The 11,398-nt window shown below is 41.2% G+C and overlaps 1 long non-coding RNA gene across 1 annotated transcript; it reads right to left on the reverse strand.

The window, feature by feature from the left end:
• Nucleotides 1-496: 496 nt before the first annotated feature.
• Nucleotides 497-4,011, reverse strand: LOC136179090 (uncharacterized). Its single transcript, XR_010666373.1, has 3 exons — nt 3,659-4,011; nt 1,566-1,874; nt 497-1,437 (listed from the first exon to the last, which is right to left on the reverse strand). It is a non-coding gene; the product is annotated as an uncharacterized lncRNA (long non-coding RNA).
• Nucleotides 4,012-11,398: the final 7,387 nt, after the last annotated feature.

An 11,398-nucleotide genomic window follows, 5' to 3' on the forward strand; every position in this document is an offset into this window, starting at 1 on the left:
TGTTTTTCTGTTTTCTGTTTTTTGTTTGTTTTAGAATGGCTCTGATACGCCGTCGTGCTTTTCTGCAGTCATGTGTGAAGCTCTTTCTTCTCCTTGTTTAGAAAAGAGCTACAAGAATAGAGTCATAATTATATTTTTGTATTATGCACACGAGGTACCTTCCTTTTTTTTCCTTTTTTTTTTCCTTTACTTTGCGTTGCATTAGAATCATTCATCTTACATCTAAATGTAAAATGAAGCCATCGCTGTCACTTTTTGACACCCAATAAAACTGATTGAAATGCGATGAAATGAAGAAGGTCAGAGTCGAACCCAGGCCGCCGGCCTCGAGGGAAATCGCCCTTTACATGGTTCTTAACCACTGGACTACGCAGCAGCATGCACTGAAAACTAATAAAGTATAAAGTCAGGCACAGAAGGTAAAGAGAAGTCTTTGTTCAGGATTCATTTTAAATCAAAACATTGTGTTGTTAATTATAGAAACGACACAACAATGTTTAATATATGCAGACGACTTTATTCTTTCAGCTCGTCAGTTCAACATACATTTTTTTTTATTGCATTTACTTTAAAAAAACAATATTTTTTAGAGGCGCACTGTGAACTAGCTAAAATGTAAAATCACTATATTTTAAATACATGAGATCTTTAGTAACTTTCGCCTAAATTTGTGATCCTGTATTGATTTGTTAAAAACATTTTATTGTAAATTAGCAGAAAAAAAGCAATCTATGTAAAGTCCCTACCAAAACAAAAAATTTTTTAATCCTCCATAAACTAAAAAATAAAATAAGAAAATCACACAGCATTTTTTTTTCATCTTTCAGCTTCAGCTCTCCATGAAGAAGCTGCTATGTCATGTTTTGTTTCTACATGTAAACAAGAGTATCATCAGCGTAGAGCTCTACATAAAACACTGACCCCACCGTTTATAGGGTCAACAGTAAACCTGCAGACAAATCAACACACTGAATTTTTACAAGTTTACTTTTCTTTGTGAGCTTTTTGTTCCTGGTCAATGTGTGTGCTTGTATTCATATCTTCTTGTACATTTTATTCTCTGTGGTGTGTGAAACTATAAAGAGAGCTTGTTACGAGAGACTGAGGGCCTGATTAAGAAAGCATCTTAGCCGCTAATAGCTCTAAACATTGCGCATCATTTGCTAAAGTATTATACAAAACAATAATATTTACTGTATATAATATAGGGTTTGTTTTACACTGCTGCAAAATGTTGTTTGATCATAATTGCATATATATAGTCATGATTGACATTTTTAAATTCATCTAAGTGATAAAGGAGATACATTTATGAGATGTTCCTGAGGACGGTCAGCAGGAAGAGTCCACAGCAGTACACCAGACTCTTCACTGTCAGCACTGTGTAGAGCAGCAAGAGCAGTTTCACCTTGTATGGAGACGGGACAGAGGGATCCGCTGCAGGTGATGGAACAGAAAAAGAATAAAATCATCAACAACGTCAGGCCTCTGTTTTTCTTTCTTTTAACAGAGTCACTAAATGAAGATGAATCTACGCTGCATAAAGTCACCAAAACCTTCATTACCTGTATCTATCAGAGCCTCCACTGTTCCCCCCTCGTGCTGCACGTAGCAGCTGTATTCATAGCTGAACTTTGTCTGATAGATCTGTAAGACGGAGGCAGTACATCCAGACTCTCTGAGCTCCAGCTGCTGTCCGTCAGCAGAGGGCAGCTCCTCTAAACATCCGCTCTCCGTTTGTCGTCTCCAGGAGATTCTGACCACAGGAGGAAACATGGCTGAGGCCAAACACAGCAGGGAGCTCTTCTCCTCCAGCCGGCCTCTGGATGCTGCCGGGTACACGCTCACCACGGGCTTCACCACCTGCTCCTCGTCTTTGAAAGAGAAACAAGTAACACACACACAGTCAGCAGCATTAACGGCATTCAGTCTGATCCTAAACCTACATGAACTCTGGTCTCTAAAACACTCATAACTACAGCTCAGTAAAAATTAAGACACATTAATCATATCATCTCTATTATGGTAAATACATGAATCTGTTTATTAAAATAGCAGGTGTTGTCACAATAACATTTTAAAGTTTAAAACATTTAAGTGAAATTAAATCCATAAAAATAAAAAAAAGTAGGATTATAGCAGCAATAGATTATCATTTTATACTTTGTTATATTTTGTATTTATACATTAAATTATATTTTATCATGCAGTTTATAATTTCATTAAAATATATTTCCATACAATTTAAACAACTCTTATCTTTATCGGGGTTTGCATATAATTATGAATTACATATTAACCTTCAAGAAAACTCTTTAATCATTTTGAATAAATTAAAAACTAAATATGTATGAATATATTTAAAACCATGTTGTTTACTCTAATTAAAACAGATAAATAAAATCCATACAATAGTTATTTCAGAGTGTTTGTTATTTATTAAATATTCAGTGTTATGTTTAGAAATGTCAAATAAGGTCAAACTTGATTTACAAACTAAAGACAAAGGTTTCATAAATCCCAGAGAAGACATTTAAATAGACGTATGATAACGTGTGATATCAGACAACATATAGTTCAAATGATTGTCTCTGAAAAACTGTTTTTCATTCTGTATTAAATATATATAATGATATAAATGTGAATCATTTGAGCAAGTTTATTTGTAGATTCACACAGAGAAGAAGTCAACGTGTGATAACAAAGAGTGGGCTCTAGACCTGCTCTTTTTAAAGTGTCTTCAGATAACATTTGTTAGAAATCAGAGCCATACAAAGAAAGATTGATGAGTTGATTCACACAGTTCAAAACAGAGCACTAACAACATGTTCAAGTTTGAGCCCAACAATCATTGGTTTGACTATTTGATCCTTTTTAAAGCGTTTCATTCAAACAAAGTCTTTTTCTTCTAATGTGGCTTTCTAAGTCGTTAAAGATCAGAAACTCTTTGGAGTCGCCTCGTCAGTCGCACTTCTTGTCCTTAAACCTTGTTAGTTATTTTTAATGAACCTCTTATTGAGCCTCCAACTCTTTAAAGTGTACATTTAATATGGCCTTGAACCCTGATTACATTTAAAATATCATTTAAATATCTGTTTGAAGACACCATCAAATCAAATATAATTATTGTGAGCTTTATTTTACAGGTTTTTATTTCAGGATCATTCAAATGTTCTTTAAGATAAAGATAAGATAAGATATACTCTATTCATCCCAGCAGGGAAATTTAGGTGTTCCAGCAGCCAGCATACATACAAACACACAACACAACACATATATACATACATATCCCACTCATACAAAAAAAAAACATGAGCCCACAATACAGTTTGATATATGATATATGCAACTCAGGCTAAAGTTTAAAAGTTTAAATGTCTTCTGTCCTTACTTAAAGGGGAGTCGTTATAAAGTGCAAAATTTATCGTTTTATTGTCGTTATAAATTTACAACATATGAAACAGAATAACTTCCTTTACTTTATTTATGTGTTGAGATTTGAACATCTTAGAGGTAACATCTTTTCATGTCTCAATAGCTGCACGCCTTAAAAAAAATCTCCTCTTATTATAAAACTTTAATAGTTAATGACTCAAACAGGAAAAGGTAATTAAAGTCACATTTCAGACGACTGAAGGAAATCAAAGTTTATTCTTACCTGAAACAAAGAGTCTAGTTCCAGAGCCAAAGATCAGGATCAAATTACTCCCCCACAGTGAAAAGACATGATACAAAAACCTGTCTGCTGGTGAACTACACAAATCATGAACCAGGATCAAACCTCAAACACATTTCTACTTCAGCGTCTCTTCCTCTTTTTCTTCCTCTCAGAATGTTTCTCCTTTAACGGTGATGTCTGTTGTTTCATTTGTTAAGTCCACAATGTTTGAACTGGAGCTGAAGGATGGATGAATGGACTGGTTTGAAGTGTGGTACAGACCTTCTTGGTCCCCTGAGGAGGAAATAAATGAATTCACTTTGTTGATCGAGCACTGGGGATGAACTGAGCTCTCTGTTCTTTTGCTAGTTTCATTCATGATCTCATGATAGAAAGCTGTGTTCTCACTTCACTTTGCCATCGAGCACACTGATATTAATACAGACTGTCCAGTGTTTATTACCCATGTAGTACAAAATGTAGTTATTTGATCCAGCAGAGTTTTTTCTTATCTCACCACAGCAGAATATTGTTCATTTAGAGACGCTGTAATAGAGATGATGCTGGACCTATAGCTCAGATCAGCAGAATTATGCTTGATTCCTCACATACATTTTCTGAAACATATCATTTTCTGAGACCAGGGGCGTCACTAGGTTTTAAGGACAGGGGAGGCTTAGCCCCCAAGAGATGCATAGGATGTGAGCGAACGTAGCGCGCAAGCACAAAATTTCACAAACAGCTAACAAAGACTGAGAAATTATTTATTATTATTATTTCAGTCTGTTTTTTGAATACAGTACAAGAACAAACACAGGTTTGCACAGTAACAGTATGTTTACAGCATTAACAATAAAAGTAAGCCAAGTACACCATTTTTAAATAACATGGCTACAACTGCGAGTTACTTAGTGGGTGGAAGCATCAAAGAATGCCGTCTGTTTTTAAGGGTGGCAAATCGGTCTATCACTCTGTTGTGACTCATGCTGAAGTGTGTCTGTTTCAATTGACATGACTGCAAGACTGTTAAGTCTTTTCTGACCAGATGCAGTGCACTAAAGGACCTTTCACATGAGCAGCTGCTTACAGACACTGTTAGGGCAACTTGTATGGTTGCCTTCAGAGAGGGAAACATGTCTGAATCAAGGAGGTTGTGCACAGACAACATATCTTTGGGTGAACATCCAGCCTCTGTTTTCCGGGCAAGAAAGTTTCTGGCCACCAGAACCTCCTCTGTTTTCAGGTCAATGCTGTAGTGTTTTGCAAGTTCATTCAAGTGTGATTCACTCAAGAAGTTCTCACATTTAGGACTGCATGCCTGGATGCCTTTTAGTAGCCCTGCATCTACACTGCAAAATCTTTGCTCAAGCTCGCCAACCATCCTCTCCACACAAGGGAAAAGTAACTCTCTTCTCAATGTGTCTGAGTTGTTCAATTCAGTGCGTGAACCTGCAGTTGCCTCCAGCACAAAATCCTCCATTTTCCTCTGTTTATTCCTTGTCTTGGCACCTGGTTCAGGGATACTGTGGGTGTGGCACAGGGCTTTGGTTCTCTCATACAGCTCTGTGGCAAATGCATCTGTGTGTGTGTCACACACTGCTTGTTTGCAGATCAAAGCCTCTACCAGGTCTAAAGTCTCTTTCTGAAGGAGCTTGTGGAGTCCTTCAGTTACAGACAGAAGTGACTGAAACATCAGTAGTGCATAGACTGCTGAGAACTTATAGAGCTTTGCTCTGAGACCAACAGCTATGAGGGATCCAATGGCAGAAAGGCACTCCAAAATGGCAGACAATGTCTCAAGAACTGCACTGATTGATCGCAACTGACATGCCCAGCAAGTGTTTGAAAGTTGCACAAGCTCAATTGTTGTCAATCCAAGCCTTGTGTGAGCCTCCATGAACTTATGATGACTCACTAGGGAGGTGCTGAAGAAAGAGTACACACACTCCAACAAGCTGAAAAGCTCCACAGCCTCTGGGATGGCCTTGCAAGTGTGGCACAACACCAGGTTAAGTTCATGAGCATAACAATGCACATAGATAGCTTCAGGATGGAGCCTTCTAAAATGTGCTTGTACACCTCCAGTGGACCCACTCATGGCGGCTGCACCATCATTTGTTTGTGCTACACACTTAAGCTTTGCAAGACCATTGTTTTGGATCTGCTGCTGCAGCTCATTTGCAATGGACTGGGCATCAAATGATTTTATCTCTGCAAGTGCTAGGAAACGTTCTTTCACTGCCCCCTCTGACACATACCTGACACAAACAGCTAACTGCTCTGATTTTTCATCCCTTGCCTCATCTGCCATGATGGCATAGATTTTGGACTTTGTCATTTCAGACACAATGACACTAATAACTTCCTGGGCACAACAGTCAATCATGTCATTCTGGGATGTTGGTGAGATATAATGAGCATTTGATGCACTTGAGGAGTGGTGTGTGGCTGGGCTGGCGTCTCCTGAAGTCGACGATGATCTCTTTGGTTTTATCGACATTCAGGGCCAGGTTGTTGGTTCTGCACCAGTCAACCAGATGTTTCACCTCCTCTCTGTAGTCCATGTCGTTGTTATCACGGATGAGGCCCACTACTGTTGTGTCGTCTGCAAACTTCACGATGTGGTTAGTAGTGGTCCTGGCGCAGCAGTCATGGGTCATCAGGGTGAACAGCAGCGGACTCAGGACGCAGCCCTGAGGGGAGCCGGTGCTCAGGGAGATGACACTGGAGGTGTTGTTGCCCACCCGCACAGACTGGGGTCTGTTTGTGAGGAAGTCAAGCAGCCAGTTACATAGGGGGGTGCTGAAACCAAGGGGGGCCAGTTTGCTCACCAGATGCTGCGGGATGATTGTATTGAACGCTGAGCTGAAATCCAGAAACAACATCCGCACATGTGTGTCCTTCTCTTCCAGATGTTGTAAGCCCAGGTGGAGTGCAGAGGAGATGGCATCCTCTGTGGAGCGGTTAGGGCGGTAAGCAAACTGGTACGGGTCGAATGTGGGGGGAAGTCTGGAGACAATGTGGTCCTTTACCAGCCTCTCCAAGCACTTCATCATAATGGGGGTTAGTGCTACAGGGCGGTAGTCATTGAGTGAGCAGATTGTGGATTTTTTAGGCACTGGTATAATTGTAGCAGTCTTTAAACATGATGGTACCACAGCCTGGATCAGCGAGGTGTTGAAGATGTCTGTGAGAACCCCAGCCAGCTGGTCAGCACATTCCTTAAGCACCCGTCCCGGTATGTGGTCAGGGCCCGCTGCTTTCCGGGTGTTCACTCTCCTCAGGGTTCTCCGGACATCAGCTGTGTCCAGGCTGATTGGCTGCTCATCGGAGCGAGGAATAGATTTCCTCGCTGGAGTGGTGTTGAGTGCCTCAAACCTTGCAAAGTAGTTGTTGAGGTCGTTGAGGTCGTTGATGTTGTTGTCACAGGGGGGAGGAGTAGCTTTATAGTCTGTGATGACTTGTATGCCCTGCCACATTCGTCTGGTGTTCGTGGGGTCCTTGAAGAAGTCCTGCACTTTCTGACTGTGAGCACGCTTTGCAACTTTAATGGCACGGTTCAGGTTGGATCTGGCTGTTTTTAGTGCCACCATGTCGCCAAATCGCATACATCCTCTGGCAGAGGTGTAAAGAGTACTAATATATTCTACTCAAGTAAAAGTACTGTTACTTTGATAAAATTACAAGTAAAAGTAACTCGTTTAAAATGTACTTTAAGTAAAAGTTACTTAGTTACTTTTTTAAAAAACACATCTCTCGTGTGTCGTGAAAAAAGGACAAGAGGATATTAATCTCAAAGTTTTTTTAATTAAAGGAAAATCTTTACAAAGATTTATCTTTTCAGATAAACATTTTATTTTCTACCCCATTGACAAAAACAAAATATACATAATGATGAAAAAATAATCAAGGGTTATATGTTCAAGTAATCAGCTGTTTTATGAAGGGAAATGTTTAAAGGCTTTATATGCGATCTTTTGATCCAGCAGATGTCGCCCTTGAGTACCAGCATGAAACCAAAACAACTCACGCTGCATTGTTGTGTTAGCATGCTAATGCTAGCGATCTTTATTATGCTCGTATCTTCACACTGCATGTAAATTTACTTGAAATGAGCGTGATCTAGAAACACAGTTAAGCAGTGAGTACACTATGTTATTCTTCTTTTCTCTAGTCCCTCAATTAAACAACTTTTATACACGAGGGGAGGAGTCAGCCGGCTGTCCGGGCGATGTAAACAAAGTGAAGATAGGACTCTGAAAACTTCACAGACAGTGGGACTCGGGTGTTACACCCATTGTAGACAGTCATGACTCACAGAGTTATTTTCAGAGGAGATACTTGATTTCTATTTAAGTGTGAAAAATCACATATTAAGCCTTTAAACTATTTAAGAAAATACGAAAAGGATCTTTGTCTCAATCATAAAAAGTGTAAAGAGTATTTTAGTGTTTTTAGTTTTATTATTCTGAGGCTGCTTAGTCTCAAAGACAGCCTCAAAGGCTGAAACTAAACCTGAGATGAAAGATAATCCATTTATTGTTTTAAAATGAGCCTGTATGAGCTTAAATATGAAATGTTTTAGTCACTGTTTGTTTATGTGTTTATCACTCAGAGCTTTCTCGGAGCTGCAGCGGCGATTGTAGTCGCGAACGCTGCAGTGAGAAAAAGCATCCTCAGCCACTTCTTTGTCCAAGAGTAAGAACCACAGCCAACTTTTTTGAATAAGTTCTTTGGTAATTTGATTTAATTTAATGTAGTTTATTGGTTGCCGTTTTCACTTTAAGTTAATTGTTAGTGTGTGTTTGTGTTTGTGTTTTTTCTTTTTCTCTCCTGCAGGTGTCTCTCCGGTCGGCGTCTTCAGACGTCATGGTAAATGGAGTCACCTTCGGCCACCTCACGAGAAAGCATGGCATTAAAATTAATGCCATGCAGCGTGGAGGAGATTGGGCTTGCGGTGGGAGAGAAGGTCGGGCACAGCAGCGTGAGGTCGGCCGCTCGGATGAACAGCGCCGTGGTCATCTTCCTGGATCAGGTGGAGAAGGTGAACCGAGTCGTTGAGACGGGCATCACGGTGAACTAAATGTTTGTACAGGTGGCTCCACTGACACAGCCTTCCACCAGAGTCATCCTGTCCAATGTCCCTCCGTTCATAACCGACGAGTTTCTTAGCAGAGAGCTCTCCAGACATGGGAAGGTGGTGTCCCCCATAAAAAAGATTCTGTCTGGATGTAGATCTCAGCTGCTGAAACACGTGGTGTCTCACCGTAGACAACTGCTTATGATACTTAACCTCAACCTCCGCTTCCATGTTAAAGTAGATGATTATGACTACGTGATATTTGCCACCTCGTCGGCTATGAAATGTTTTGGTTGTGGTGAGGAGGGACACACCGTGAAGGCCTGTCCGAGACAAGGGGATCCGGCTCCGCCTGGCCGTGGGGTGACGCGCGGCCCTGTGGCGGGGCTTTCCGCTGCTCCGCCGGTTGCAGCGGAGCGGCGGGAGGCCCCTGCCCCGCGGCCTGAGGCCGCTGCGGCCCGGACCGCGGCATCTGAGCGGCCGATAGCGGCACCGCGGAGCGCGCCGCACCTCGCCGCTGCTGTGTCTGACCTGGAGCACGGGGTGGTGAGAAAAGGGGGAAGAAACAGCTGCAAAAAGTGTGAGTGAAGTACAGATAAATAAAGCAAGTGGGGTCAGTGAAGTGCAGGAGGGTATGTCAGAGGAGGAAGATGAAACACAGGCAGAGGAGGCAGGTGGGGGGAACAGTAAACTTACATGGGGGGAACAGGTGGAAGAGGCTGAGATGGAGGAGGAGGAGGAGGAGGCAGTGAAGGTCAAATCTGCTTCTAAACGCAGAAGGAAAACTAGAGGCACAAAGTATGAGGCAAAGAATAGCAAAGTGGAGGAGGAGGAGGACAGACAGACAGTAAGGGGACAGGGACAGACAGAGGAAAGTGAAAGTGATGACTGTGTCTCTGATAGCAGTGATATATCTGGATTTAAAATAAGTAACAGTCAACAGAAAAAACTTTACTCTGCAGAAATGATTCAGTCATTTTTAGCAAAAACCAAAAATGCTAAAGGTGTTAAAATTGAAGAGCATTTCCCAGTTTTAAGTTTGTTTTATACCTCGGCCAGACTCCACATGAGCCAAAAGGAGGAGTCTGGCATCACTAACAAGGAGTTTTTTAGATTAAAAAAACTTGTGCTTAAAGTTAGAAAACAACTGAACAATGATGACGGGAAGAGCTCCAATGTGTGTTTTAATTAATTTATTGATTTTTATTTTTGTTCTTAATTTCTCACTTATGGATAATTTTAGAGTGGGAAGTTTGAATATAAATGGAGCCAGAGAGTCAAAAAAAGAGCAGCTATATATGAAACGGCCAAAATGAAACATATTGATGTTTTTTATTTCCAGGAGACACATAGTGATAGCACCAATGAGGCAGACTGGAGGAGAGAGTGGGAGGGTAAAGTCACAACACTTCTCTTAGTGGAGGAGTTGGCTTTCTCCTCTCCAAGTCTTTCACTCCGGTTTCACTGGAGGTCGAGCATTTTATTGAGGGGAGGTTGCTTTTAATTAAAGCACGGTTCGACCTTTTTACTGCAGTTTTTATCAATGTGTATGCTCCAACAATCGGTGCAGAGAGGAAGCTGTTTTTACAAAAAGTTAACGATGTTTTAAATGGCTGTGCCTCGGAGGATTTTTTATTCTTGGGTGGGGATTTTAACTGTACAGAAAATGCATCTTTAGATCGCAACCATGCAGAGCCACATCCAGTTTCCCAACATGTTCTGAGGCAGCTGGTCTATTCTCATGGCCTGGTGGACGTGTGGAGAAGGATGCATGCAGACTGCCGACAGTACACATGGTCCCACCTCAGAGAGAGTAGGATCTCCTCAGCTAGACTAAACTGTATTTATTGTTTTAAGCATCATTTTAATATTTTTAAAATGTGCAGTATTGTTCCTGCTGGTTTTACTGACCATTCTTTACTCTTGTGTAATGTTTTTATTCAAAATATTTTACCTAAAAGTGCTTATTGGCATTTTAATTCAGTCTTAACATTTGATAAACATTTTAAAGAGGTTCTTATTTATTTCTGGGATGTTTTTAGACAGAGGAAGGGTGAGTTTAACAGTCTTAGGCAGTGGTGGGACCATGGTAAGACTGAGATTAAACTTTTATGTCAACAGCACACCCTCAATGTCACCAGAGACATCACCAGATCTATGAAAGACCTGGAGACTGATATAGTGGAACTAGAAAGATTGAGCGAATCCACAGCAAATCGAGGATATATTGAAATCCTCAAAGTCAAAAAGCTAGCTTTAGCCGACCTGTTGGATGTTAAAGTACAGGGTGCACTGGTCAGGTCCCGGTTTCAAGCCATCACGGAGATGGATGCTTCCTCTAGTTTCTTCTTCGGCCTGGAGAAGAGGAGTGGGCAGGGGAGGGTAATCCACTCACTTTTAGCAGACACAGGGCTCACAGCTGTGAGTTTCTACTCAGCACTCTACTCAAGTGAGTATGAGGAGGAGGAAGCTCTGATGGAGGAGTTCTGTAATGGACTGCCTCAGGTCTCTGAGGAGACCAACACACAGCTCAACGGGCCGTTACAGATGCAGGAACTGAAGGCCGCTCTGCAGGGCATGCAAGGGCGGCGGGCTCCCGGCATAGACAGCCTGAGTGTGGAATTTTACAAAGCCTTCTGGGACATCTTTGCAAAAGATCT

The sequence above is a fragment of the Labrus bergylta genome, chromosome 4 (assembly GCF_963930695.1).
Source record: "Labrus bergylta chromosome 4, fLabBer1.1, whole genome shotgun sequence".
NCBI classification, from domain to species: Eukaryota; Metazoa; Chordata; class Actinopteri; order Labriformes; family Labridae; genus Labrus; species Labrus bergylta.